The following is a 13,047-nucleotide window of genomic DNA, read 5'->3' on the forward strand; positions in this document are numbered from 1 at the left end:
CTTAAAAGGCATATTTCATTGAGTCTTTTGGAGTTGTAATTTGACCTAACAAATTCATTTTCTAAATACGTTCTGTGTTTTGTTCTCCTTTTACCCATTACATCAGTCATCTTCAAAGAGCTCTGTGAGAAGACTGGCCTTGATTTTATTCACCAGCTTAAAAAGGAAACGTTTCATTTGCCATCTTTAGTAGACAATACTTGCAGTCTAATAATTCAGAACATGTAAAAGAACAGGCAACTTCTTTCTCCTATGGAAATTTTAGCAAAAAAGAATAATCATCTCTGACAACGTTATCCAGTAGGGGAAGGAAGGTGCTGTTTCCAATCAAGGTGATGGCTGATGGCTGACATACTCACTATTTCACCACCATCCTGTTGCTTAATACAATTTGTACACACAACTTTATTCTAGAGAAGCAATTCTCAACCTTGGCTCAGTGTTTTTAAAAACCTGCCTATGCTTTAGAAAAGTGCCTAGGGAGTTTTAAAAAATCTAGTACCTGGTCCAGTGATTCTATCTAGGACATAGCCAGAGCATAATTTTTTTTTTTTTTTTGAGACAGGGTCTTATGTTGTCACCCAGGCAGGAGTGCAATGGCACCATCTTGGCTCACTGCAGCCTCAACCTCCCAGTTCAAGTGATCCTCCTGCCTCACTCCCCAAGTAGCTGGGACTACAGGTGGGCACTACCATGCCCAGCTAATTTTTATATTTTTAGTAGAGAAGGGTTTCACCATGTTGCCCAGGCTGGTCTCGAACTCCTGAGCTCAAGCAATCTGCCTGCCTCAGCCTCCCAAAGTGCTAGGATTACTGGCATGAACCACTGTGCCCAGTCAAGCATGAGGATTTTTAAAAACATTCCCAGGCAATTCTAATGTGTTGTTAAGGATGAGAAGAACTATTCTAAAAAGAAACATTATCCTCCATGCCAACAAAGAGTTTTATAGTCATTTGAGAATTCTACTATTAGCTTTGTCTTGGCCATTTCCACACCCATTAAAAATAATAATATTATAGGCCAGGTGCAGTAGGTCACACCTGTAATCCCAGCACGTTGGGAGGCTGAGGCAAGAGGATCACTGGAACCCAGGAGTTTGAGACCAGCCTGGGCAACATAGGGAGACCCTGTCTCTACCAAAAATTTAAAAATTAGCCAGGCATAGTGGCATGCACCTATAGTGCTAGCTACTCCACAGGAGACTGATGCAGGAGGATTGCTTGAGCCTGGGAGGTCAAAGCTGCAGTGAGCTGGTGATCATGCCACTGCACTCCAGCCTGGGCAACAGAGCAAGACCCTGTCTCAAATAAAAGATATATCTTTCTATATCAAATATTGAATCTAGTGAATTTAATATATAAAACATTGAATCTAGTGAATATCTTTTAACCAAACTTTAAGAAATAAAACTTTTTGAAAACCAGTGTATTTTAAAAGTGGAAACATACATCTGTACTAAACACTGACATGACTTTTTGGGCTTAATCTGGACACTGAGTGGGATAAACAGGAATAAAGATGTTGGGTTCCTTAGATTAAAAGCTAAAGCCTTCCTTTCTTGAGTCCTGCACAGAAAGATACATAACAAAACGGAAATCAAAGGTACTTAAATTGGCACTCCTATCAAAATAAAGTCCTCCTTCAGTCAATTTGTAGGTAGATGCCTTAGAATGATAGAATGATAGAACTGGATGTGAATTGAGATCAGCGAATACAGTGATTCTCTAGCTAGATATTAAAAGTGCTTTGGGTGCTTAAAAAATCTACATTTGGGCTGGGCACAGTAGCTCACGCCTGTAATCCCAACACTCTGGGAGGCCAAGGCAGGAGGATCGCTTAAGCCCAGGAGTTTGAGACCAGCCTGAACGACATAGAGAGAACTTATCTCTACAAAAAAAATAAATAAATAAATAAATAATAATAAATAAAAAATTAGCCTGGTGTGGTGGTGCATGCCTGTGGTCCCGATGACTTGGGAAGCTGAGGCGGGAGGTTCACTTGAGCAGGGTGGGTTGAGGCTGTGGTGAGCCAGTGATCGTGACACTATGCTGCAGCCTGGGCAACAAAGCAATGTCCTGTCTCAAAAAAGAAAAAAAAAATTGACATCTGGGTGTCACTCCAGCCCAATTAAACTATAATCTCTGGGTAGGGCCCAGGCATTGGCATTTTCTAAAAATCCCCACTTGATTCAAATGTGAAACCAAGACTGAAAACCCCTGGGCTCCTGTCACCTCCACATTTTATGGGGAGGAACTAGAAGGAACTCAAGGATATTTTGATAACTGTGCTCAAAGTCCCACCTTAGTAAAGTTTCCCAATGTAGTCCAGACAGTTGCATCTGGATCCAAGCAGAATTCACTGAATTAGGGTTGGGCAAAACTTGTACCATGCAAAATTCATACTCCAGAGTGAACCATGAATTTGGATAACCAAAAATTGTCCAAATTTTAAGGTTAGAAATAAGGACATTTTGGTTAGGCACGGTGGCTCACGCCTGTAATCCCAGCACTTTGGGAGGCTGAAGCAGGTGGATCACCTGAGGTCAGGAGTTCGAGACCAGCCTGGCCAACATGGTGAAACCCCGTCTCTACTAACAATACAAAAATTAACCAGGTGTGGTGGCAGGCCCTGTAATCCCAGCTACTCGGGAGGCTGAGGCAGGAGAATCGCTTGAACCCAAGGGGCGGAGGTTGCAGTGAGCCAAGATCATGCCATTGCACTCCAGCCTGGGCGACAGAGTGAGAATCTGTCTCAAAAATAAATAAATAAATAATAAATAAGGACGTTTTATGAAAGGGAAAAGTTTCTTCTCTAGTATTTTTAAATTAATTTCTGACCTCAAAAATGAAATTAGTTCTTATCCCAAAACAAGATAAAATATTTTCTCCACCCAACCTTGTCCCCTCAATGATTTCCTCTCCTCCTGCCACCCATAGCAATTATGAAGAAAGCAGAAGACTTTTCATTTATTTTCCAAATACCCACTCCTACCAGGTTGTCAGCCTTCTTCTTTAAAAAGGTGCTTTGCACTTTAGAAGAAAAACATTTGTGAGGGGACTTTTATTGAAGTTACCATGGTGAACACCACTGACTAAAGAACAGAGCAGATTTCAGCCCCAAAGCACCAGAACACTGGCGGACACTTAAGGCTTCAATTAGCACTTTAAAAAAATCATCACTATTTTCTCCCACTTTGATTTAACCTATTGTCCCCAACTACAGAACTCTTCTAGATTTCCTACTTAATGACGGAGGAAAAGAGGACTTTGACAAATTGAAAATCTCTTGATGTTATATGAATTATTTGCTGAATTATTTTGTGTATCATATAATCTATGATTAACATGAAAACAAAACACAATATCATAATCCATTTTTGCAAGCCCTGAGTATTGTCTTTTTTATTACCACTTGCAAAGGATATGACTTAACTGCTAATGCCACTTTTTAATCTCATTTTTAAAGTCTTTTAATCTCAGTTAAATTAAGAGAGATATAAAAACATATGCACTTCTTTTCCTTTGCTCAACTGAGATTAATACATACCTCACACCCAAAGTGAACCTGGAGGGAAGAAATGCCCCAGGCTGGACCCTAAGTTCCAACATGATTTAGGAATCTTGGCATGCAGGGTGGTGGCTCAGACTCATTCTTTGGCCTTTGTGCCAGTTACCTAACTGAGCATGATGTTTGTGCCCATTATTGATATGAGGGTGTTATGGGCTGAACTGTGTCCCCGCAAAACTCATGTGTCAAAGTTCTAAACCCCAGTACTTCAAAAAGTGACTCTATTTGGAGACAGGACCTTTAAAGAGGTAATTAAGGTGAAATGAGATCACATGGATGGGCCCTGATTCAATATGACTGATGTAAGAATTTGAGAAGAGATTGGGACACAGATAGGCATAGAGAGAAAAGCACGTGAAGGTGAAGAGAGAAGACGGCCATCCACAAGCCAAAGAGAGAAGCCTCCAGAAGAAACTGACCTTTCCAACACCTTGATGTCAAACTTCTAGCCTCCAGAATTATGAAAAAATAAATCTCCATTGTTTATGCCACCCAGTCTGTGTTACTTCATAATGGTGGCTCTAGAAAACTAATATGGAGTGTTTCTTCACTAAAAAAATACAAATAATAATATTTTAAAATTTTAAAGTATCAGCACATTTCAGGTTCTCTGAAGAGTGACATGTAGATCATAGAAATCCATTATTTTGAACAGTGACCATTATCACTTATGTAATGATTAGAAAAATTTTGAGAATAAAAAAATAAAGGCACATTCATAACATACTTAAGAAAGTTGTTTTATATATTCTTGGGGATATTAGAAATAGCTACACTCAGTTATAAATCAGAGAGTTAATACTATCACTTTTTGAATGTTTTGGTAGAATGGGCTCTCTTGAGAGCTGGTTTTGTATCTTCAGGTTTGAAGAACTGCTCATTCACCCTTGGACAAATTAAGGCCCTGTTTATTTAGAAAAATTATCTCCCTGAAGCTCTACACTTCTGCAGGAACTCACCTAGAGATAGAAAAGGTGGTAGCAGTAGAAGAAGTGAGAAGTAGTTAGACACTGATTCATTCTGAAGGTTGACTTAGGCTATTTTTGCACCCCTATAAAGAAATATATGAGGCTGGGTAATTTATAAAGGAAAGAAGTTTAATTGGCTCACAGTTCTGCAGGCTGTACAAGAAGCATGGTGCCAACATCTGCTCGGCTTCTGCTGAGGGCTTCGGGAAGCTTACAATCACGATGTAAGGCGACAGGAAGACAGCCCATCACATGGCGAGGATGCGGAGCAATAGAGAGAGAAGAAGGAGGTCTCAGACTCTTAAACAACCAGATCTCCATGAACTAACTGAGCAAGAGCTCACGTGTCACCAACGGGGTGGTGCTAAACCATGCATGATGGATCTGCCCCGATGATCCAATCACCTCCCATGAGGCCCCACCTTCAACATTGCAAATCACATTTCAACATGAGATTTGAAGGGGACAAACGTCCAAACCATATCAAAGGTGGACTAGTGCTTCCTGTAGGATCGCCTATGGAGTGTGACAAAATAAGGTACTGATAACTTGTGATCATCTGGAAGGATAGAGTAGGTATTACTGGGGGATGTGAGTGGAGTAGGCTTTTTGTGGAAAACATAACACAGAATTTAGTTTCAGACATGTTTAATTTAAACTACTCAGTAGGTATCTAAGTGCATCATGCCACAGGCAGTTGAACATAAGGGTCTGCAGTTCAAGAAAAAGATCCAAACTACAGATATAAATATGGGAATCATGAGAATATTGATGTTACTTATAACCACAAGACTGAGCGCGATCACTAAGGGAGTGAGTGTAGAGGGAGGACTATGGATACACTCCTACATTAAGAGTATTAAGAGTATGGGTATAAGAAACATTATTCAGAACTTAGAAATAGGCAAAATAAATATCTGGATATTCTTTCAGTGCAGTACTTACCGGGCTTGTCTTTCTATCAACTGGTCGGTTTTACAACTCCATACAGGCAAAGGTTAACTTGCAGGTTTTTGTCTAGTACGGATGCAAACAAGTTCTGTCTGGCAGAGAGATAACCCCAAAGGTAACAGTTTTGTATTGAGAAATCTTATCCTAATATCCTTTTATGAAATGTGTGAGACTACATGCGTGCGTGTGTGTGTGTGTGTGTAGCTTCTCAAATTCTTATACAAGTTTTAACATTTTATTGGTTCCCTCATGGATTAAGTTAAATAAAATCTTTGACATGAGTTCACACTATCTTTGCCTGAGAGTCATAAATTTTTTAACTTTGAAAACTGGGAAAAAGGGAAAAGGAGTAACCAGCTGAATTTGCCCAGGTTAATTTCAAAATTAAAAACCAGTTCACACAATGTGTTTATTTGTGATTGAATTTTCTCAACACCCCGACCTTATGTTTCCACTGCTACATTTCTTATGAAGTAAATAGTACTTTCGAAAGTTACTTTAACGCTAAGGAGGGAAAAAAGCTTAAGCTTAAGAGAAGAATTTTGGCTTTTTATTTCACTTTTATGGGCAATTACCCTCTCCTGTTAGCCTCAGCTTCTAGACACACACACACACACATATCCAGTCATGTGTTTAGTAATGTTGGAGCCAAGAACAGATTACCTGTAGCCAAATACACCACTGATTTTTATATTTCTTTACAGAAGTGTAGACTGACTTTGACACTCAAACTCTTGAATAATAATAAAGGATTGAAAAAACAGAATTTTTAAATCATTTTGTTACTTTTGAATTACATAGGACAAGAGTTTTAAGTAAAAAAAAATTATGTCAGCATATTATTTAAGATCATTTTATGTAATTAATTTATATAATATTTAAAGTCTATTATCTTCCATGTAACTTAAACAAAATTATTGACTTTAACATCACAAAAGAAATATCTGAACAGACGTTCACCGAATTTGGAGAACGTGCTTTGGATTAACTGAATTAAAATGCAAACTATACAACATTACAGAATTCATTGGGGCACCCTAATGGGCACCTCAGGGAGATGGGCAATCATCCCTGAAACTGAAGTATCCACATTAGAAACTGTTAACTGCTTATGGAGGAAAATACACCATACATATTAACACATGGTGAACAGAAGAGAAACACAATATCAAGTACAAGTTCCAAATCAAAATTTACCAAGCAGATGCTACAAATTTTAGGTGCTGATGAGTCATTGTGCTATATTTTGCATTGGCAACTCTATAGAGTACGTTCCAGGGTTAGAACCACCAAGGACTTATTTAAATAAATAAATGATGGTTCATACATCTTTCAAGAGGTGTAGAATAGGCCAGTTAACTTCTTTGTACATAAACAGATGGAGATGGAGGACGGAAGGGTAGAAGGATGGGAAGGAGAGGCAGAAAGAAAGAGAGATTTAGGCCTTTCCCATTTTAAAGGTGATAGTCCCTTTCATTTAAATATGTAAATAAAAGAAAATATTTATAAATTTATTTTGTTTGGTCTTATACCAAATGCATATTAATATTTTCATTGACATTTTAACAATGTGTTGTGGAATCAAAAATGGACCAAAACTAACTTTATGATCTGATGTTTATAATTCTTATATTTTTATTCCTTAAAATATCAATTGGATTATTTACTCTTCATTTTTTGATTCTAATAATTAAAATAAATGTTTACACTACTATGTATAGACACTTCCCAAAAATAACACGTTGTTGCTATGAAGAGTATAGTCCCAGTAAATAAAATGTAAACTGAACATAATTTAAAATTTTATTTTCTTTTATAAATTGGTTTTTAATGTATTAGTGGTAATCATGATACCTCATATAATGAGATGAATGTAAATTATGGATCTGGTGAGGCAGCTGAATGTAAATTATGGATCTGGTGAGGCAGATGTGCAGAAATTACTTCATAACAGTCAAAACAATCAAGGTGTTCTGCATCACTGTGTTGGGTAGTTAACAAAATGAGTAACTGAATCATAAAATTTATCTGTTTTTCATTAATTGGCGTGCATACTCACTTGATGTGCTTCCCGTGGGCTCTAAACAGTGCAGCTATTAAGTGGAAAGTTTTAATAATTTTATTTCGTATAATGCTCTTTTAAATGGAAATAGACATATTTGCCCTTTTTGCCTTACAAAGACAAGAATTCTCTTGAACACAATCATAAACCCTAAATGTACAATATCACTAGTGAGAAAGTACAGTTTAGCAATAATTTTCAAATGGTATGTTGAGACATGTCAGTGGGTCATAAGATCAAATTACAGATTTGTAAAAGAGCAACTTTTATAACATAGTAGGATGGAAGAAAATGAATAGAACAGAACACAATAACAACACCAAAATGCACTGTACAGAGGAAGTATTGTTTTGTGAAACTTGTTTTCTGTATGAGTATGTTTCTGTGAGTATACACACTGGGTCATAATGTAAAATGTATTTATTCCTATGGGTTATAATTTTTAAAAGTTGAAGTAGAGGATATCAGAAAATATGGGAAAATAAAATGGGGGAAAAAGAAAGGGATCAATAAGGAAATTATTTCTTCGGAGAGATTAGAATAACAAATTTGTAAAACATATATACTAACCCAATAAAATCGGCTTAGCAATGTGATATAGACCATCAGGCTGTACTCTCAAACCTCACTAGGATGTTCCATTAAAAAGTGTAGCTTAATGAAGAGTCCCCAATTGTGATGACTCTGACTCTACCAGATAGCAAGGGCTTCAGTTGAATCCGAAAACTCGTCTCTGAAAAGAACAGAAAAAATGTGGTAACAATAAAGAAGAGTCATGGGAGAACAAAGTTATTGAAGGAATAATGGAACAGGAATATAATGGAAACTAAAGACAACCAGATCCAGCACAGTAAAACTAGGAGTTCTTTTTTTGAATTAAAACATTGCCAAAATCTCATTTCCTTAGCAGACTCTGAAGAGTAGAGCCCCCATAAAAGAATTTTTTTAAAGGCAAATAAAATACAAAGAAAGATTTGTTCAGATCGACCTTTGGGTTAAGAATAAGACATTTCTTAAGATCCATTTGTAAAAATCACATTCAGACATAAACTAACAAAAATGTATGCAGCAATTGTAGTAGCTCATGCATAATTATAATACTGGATAAAATAATATACTATTTTGTATGGGTTCTCAAAAAAATCCTTTTTAAGGTAAAAGAAAGGTACATTTCTTGAATGTTTTGCACTGCAGAAGACAACTGCCTCAAACCTATTCTCTTTACTTCTGGAAAGAGTTCCTTATATTTTCTTCTTTTTTTTTTTTTAGATGGAGTTTCGGTCTTGTTGCCCAGGCTGGAGTGAAATGGTGCAATCTCAGCTCACCGCAACCTCTGCCTCCTGGGTTCAAGTGATTCTCCTGCCTCAGCCTCCCTAGTAGCTGGGATTGCAGGCATGTGCCACCACGCCCAACTAATTTTTGTATTTTTAGTAGAGACGGGGTTTCTCCATGTTGGTCAGGCTGGTCTCGAACTCCCGACCTCAGGTGATCTGCCCGCCTCGGCCTCCCAAAGTGCTGGGATTACAGGCATAAGCCACCTTAGGAACCTATTCCTTTCACCATCCCTATGCCAGAACTGGGTGCTAGTAATTCAATAAGTGAATTCCATTCCGCCTCCTGCCTACAATGCTTCAGGTGATAAGGAATCTAATCAGAGCCAGTGAGGTTTTGGTAAGGCTTATTTGAAATGATGCACCCCTCTCCTGAGCTAAAGCATAGTGTGCATAAGGATGTGACAGTTGGAACTGTTGTATCTGATTTGCTACTAAGTAGGGACAGCCCAGATCTGCCAAAGGACCGTGGGATGCATCCTGAGGATGAAGATGACATTGCAAAAGGCAGAACGAAGAAACTATATCTCTGGTGAAACCTCATCTGAAGCCTATGATAACTCCGCCCTTTTCACCTACGTGCACCAGGATAGTTATTTTGTTGTTAAAGCCAATATTGGGTTCTAACTGATAGATCTGTGAGCCATGTGCCAGGCCCTGTACTGTGCCTAGCAGACACAGTTTCCTAGTAAATGCCCTCAACAGTCCTTTGTGACAGCACTCTTATCATTCCCATTTTAGATATGAAAAAACAGAGGCTTAAAACAATTAAGTGACTTGTCCAAAGTCACCAAGCCAGGAGGTCCTGAAAACATACATTTTAAATTTAAAACATTCTCATTAGGTTCAATACTTTCTAAAAGTAAAATCCTATATTACTTTTCTAACTTTTCAATTATTTTAAAAACTAGAACTTGCAGGATAGAGGTTAAGTAGTGATTCGGAGCCCAGTGCTGTTCTCATTGAGAACAGAGGTAAAACCGACGTTCCTGACCTTTCTTTCCACATACACTTACTTAAATCCTAAAATATACGGGCACTCTTGAGACAAGAAGTATATCTTGTCCACAGTTCTTTAGTTTGTAAGTAAAATCTTCAAACCAGGCAAAGCAACACAAGCGTGTTTATTATCAAAATATCAGGGTTTTTCGTGGAACCCAAAGGAAAAACAGAGAAACCTGAGATCCTAAGGACATGCAATCAAGGACTGAAACTATCAGGGCTCGTGGCAGCTATTCTACCTCCATCTTTGCTTCCTTCCCATTGTGTTTCTGCTTCAGTCTTCTCTCTCTCCAGATGGGATGCCTGGCTTTGGCTGCATGGAAATAGACAACCTCTGATTATAACAGTTATTTTCAAAGGGCCTATGGAGAAGAACTAGCTGCTCTTTATTCAAATTTTAAATTCCCTAAGAAGGAAGCATGATTGGCTGGACATGAATCAAGTGTTGACCTCTTGTGATCCGAGCACTATTGCAGGATCAGGTGGCACGAATAACCACTCTCAAGTGGCTGAGAGGTGAGGTGATCCTAGAGAGGAGGAGATTGGCTACACAGAAATCCAAAAAGTTGTTTGACTCTAGGATTAGCATTAAAACAAACCAAGACAAAGTCGGAGCTAAATTCAGGATGCATAGAAGTTCAGGGGAGAAGGAATTCTGTGGGGCTGTAAGGTAAGGGTTTGAGTCCCCAGGGAAACTTGAACTTGGTCATAAGAGATTTGGCAAGAAGAAGGGAAGGTAATCCAAATAGGGAAATCTGAAACCTGAACAACAGAACGTGATCTGATGAATGAATGAATCATTTTTTAAATAAAATATGTAACAACAGAAGCAGACATTGAAAAAAAAATGAACTGACATGTTAAAAGTGGAGCTTTTTTGATATTCCTAAAGAGGTGGTAAGAATTATGTGGTGTCTCTTCGAATTCTTCCAAAAAGACAAGACGATAAATGAATTTCTTGACTAAGTGCTGGTTTTGAAGTGAAAGCTTTATCACCACAACTAAAAAATATTAGCCATTGATTAAATGATAATGAGTTTTTAAAATCTTTCTTCTTTCTCCCCCTGCTTCTAAACAACCCCATCTGCCTGATAGATCGATATAAATTGCTCCATAATTTAAAGGCCTAGTGTTTACTCAGAATGTTTGGTTTGTGTGTCTATTGCAGTCCACATAGTGCAAATATGAAAAAAAATCTAATTTTCTTAATAGAAAGTCTACAATTGATTCAATCTAATGTATTTCTGAAAGATTAATAAAGCTGCCTTTCCTCACGACAATAAGACAAACATTAAACAAAAACTTCTCTCAGGAGTGAATGGTAACCGCAGTGGCCTCCTTCTCATGATCTGCAAGCACTTTATAAACACATCCAAGTGGGATGTGATGGTTGGATCCACAGTCATCTCTCCTGAACTAAACTAGATTGCTTTCCCACTCAACTGTAATAAAAATGTAAAACTCAAATAATGACCTTTATTTATGCTTTCTAGAGCAAACATTATGATTCTCAGAAATGATTTTTCAATTAATTCTAAAACAAGGTTATTAATATTAGTAGCTTGATAAATTATAAAATGCCTCTTTCTTTTCCTCTGTCTTCTCCCTTTTTCTTTGGCTTTCCATTATGTCAATCTCTTGTTTAAAAAAAAAATCTAATCTTGGTGAATGCCTGATTGAGATCAACAGACATGGCTATGAAAAATGAGAACAAGAAAAGTTATCACTCATCTTTCATCTGGCACCTAAATTTGAGAGCCTCCTATATGTAATGCACTGATTAGGTGCCAGAGACACCATGTTGGATAATTAAGACAGAATCCCTTGTCTCTTCTCTTCCTCTGGGATAGGCAGGTAAGTAGAGCAGTGAATAAAATAGAATTTTGTTGGGAGTGCTATAAAGGAAACAAGGGACTAAAACAGAGAGAAATGGGAAAACCAACTTTAGAATGTATGCTCAGGAAAGCCTTGTCTCATTTTAGGTGATATCTAAATGGTATCTCATTTCAGACATCATTTGGGTGATACCTAAAATGAGAAGAAGCCAATTATCTGAAAAGTATGTTCATGTGTGTGGGCAAGGCAGGGGTGTCACCCCTCAGAAGGCAGTTTGAGCAGAACTAGAACATGGAGACTCTGAGCTGGGACAGGATAGATGTCTTCTAGGAAGCAGAAGATCAGTGTGGCCAGAGGTTAACAAGCCAGTGGAAGGATGGCATGAACTGAGTTGGACAGAGGTTCAGGGCCACACCATGCAGGGTTTTATGCGTTATGGGGATGAATTTGGGTATTGGTTTTAAGAGCAGTGAGAAGCCACTGAAAAGATTTAATCACAGGGCCTGATTCAGTTTCTGTTGCTGCTACCTGAATACAGGATTGGAAGGGCACGACAGCAAAAGCAGAAAGACCCCTAAAGTAATTGTGGCAAAAAGGTGATAGTGGCCTGGACTACAGTGTGTTTGCAGAAATATAGAGAAGAGGATAAATTAAAGAACATTTTGAAGACAGAGCTAGACCTAAGATGGATTGGGTGCAGAGGAGGTATCTGAGGAATAGGCAAGGAGGGAGATTTCAAGGACACCTTTCAGATTCGGGACTCAAATGATCATGTAGATGATGACGATGTTATTTATAAGACTAACAAAAACTAGGGAGGTGAGAGGTGAGTAACAACTAGGATGCTTTGGGCTACAGAAAGTCTAGGCTTAATGTGCTTTAAATCTTATGAAAATACGTCATTTAACGTAACTAAGAGGTACACAGCAGCGCAGGATCCAAGTGCTGGACTTTAAGGCTCTGAGTCCACTTCTCTTTGGTTCTCTTAAATCTGCCCTGTTCAGTATGGGTCTATCCTCAGGCACACTAGCTGCAACAGTTTCAAGTATCAGTATATTTTTAGACAGAAGTGGCCATCTTGACCACTGTCTCCTTCCTATAAGTGAAGAAAGATTTTCTAAAAGATTTTCTACTCATCTGACAAAGGGCTAATATCCAGAATCTACAATGAACTTAAACAAATTTACAAGAAAAAAACAAACAACCCCATCAAAAAGTGGGCAAAGGACACGAACAGACACTTCTCAAAAGAAGACATTTATGCAGCCAAAAAACACATGAAGAAATGCTCATCATCACTGGCCATCAGAGAAATGCAAATCAAAACCAC

The sequence above is a fragment of the Hylobates moloch genome, unplaced genomic scaffold (assembly GCF_009828535.3).
Source record: "Hylobates moloch isolate HMO894 unplaced genomic scaffold, HMol_V3 SCAFFOLD_2, whole genome shotgun sequence".
Classification (NCBI taxonomy): domain Eukaryota; kingdom Metazoa; phylum Chordata; class Mammalia; order Primates; family Hylobatidae; genus Hylobates; species Hylobates moloch.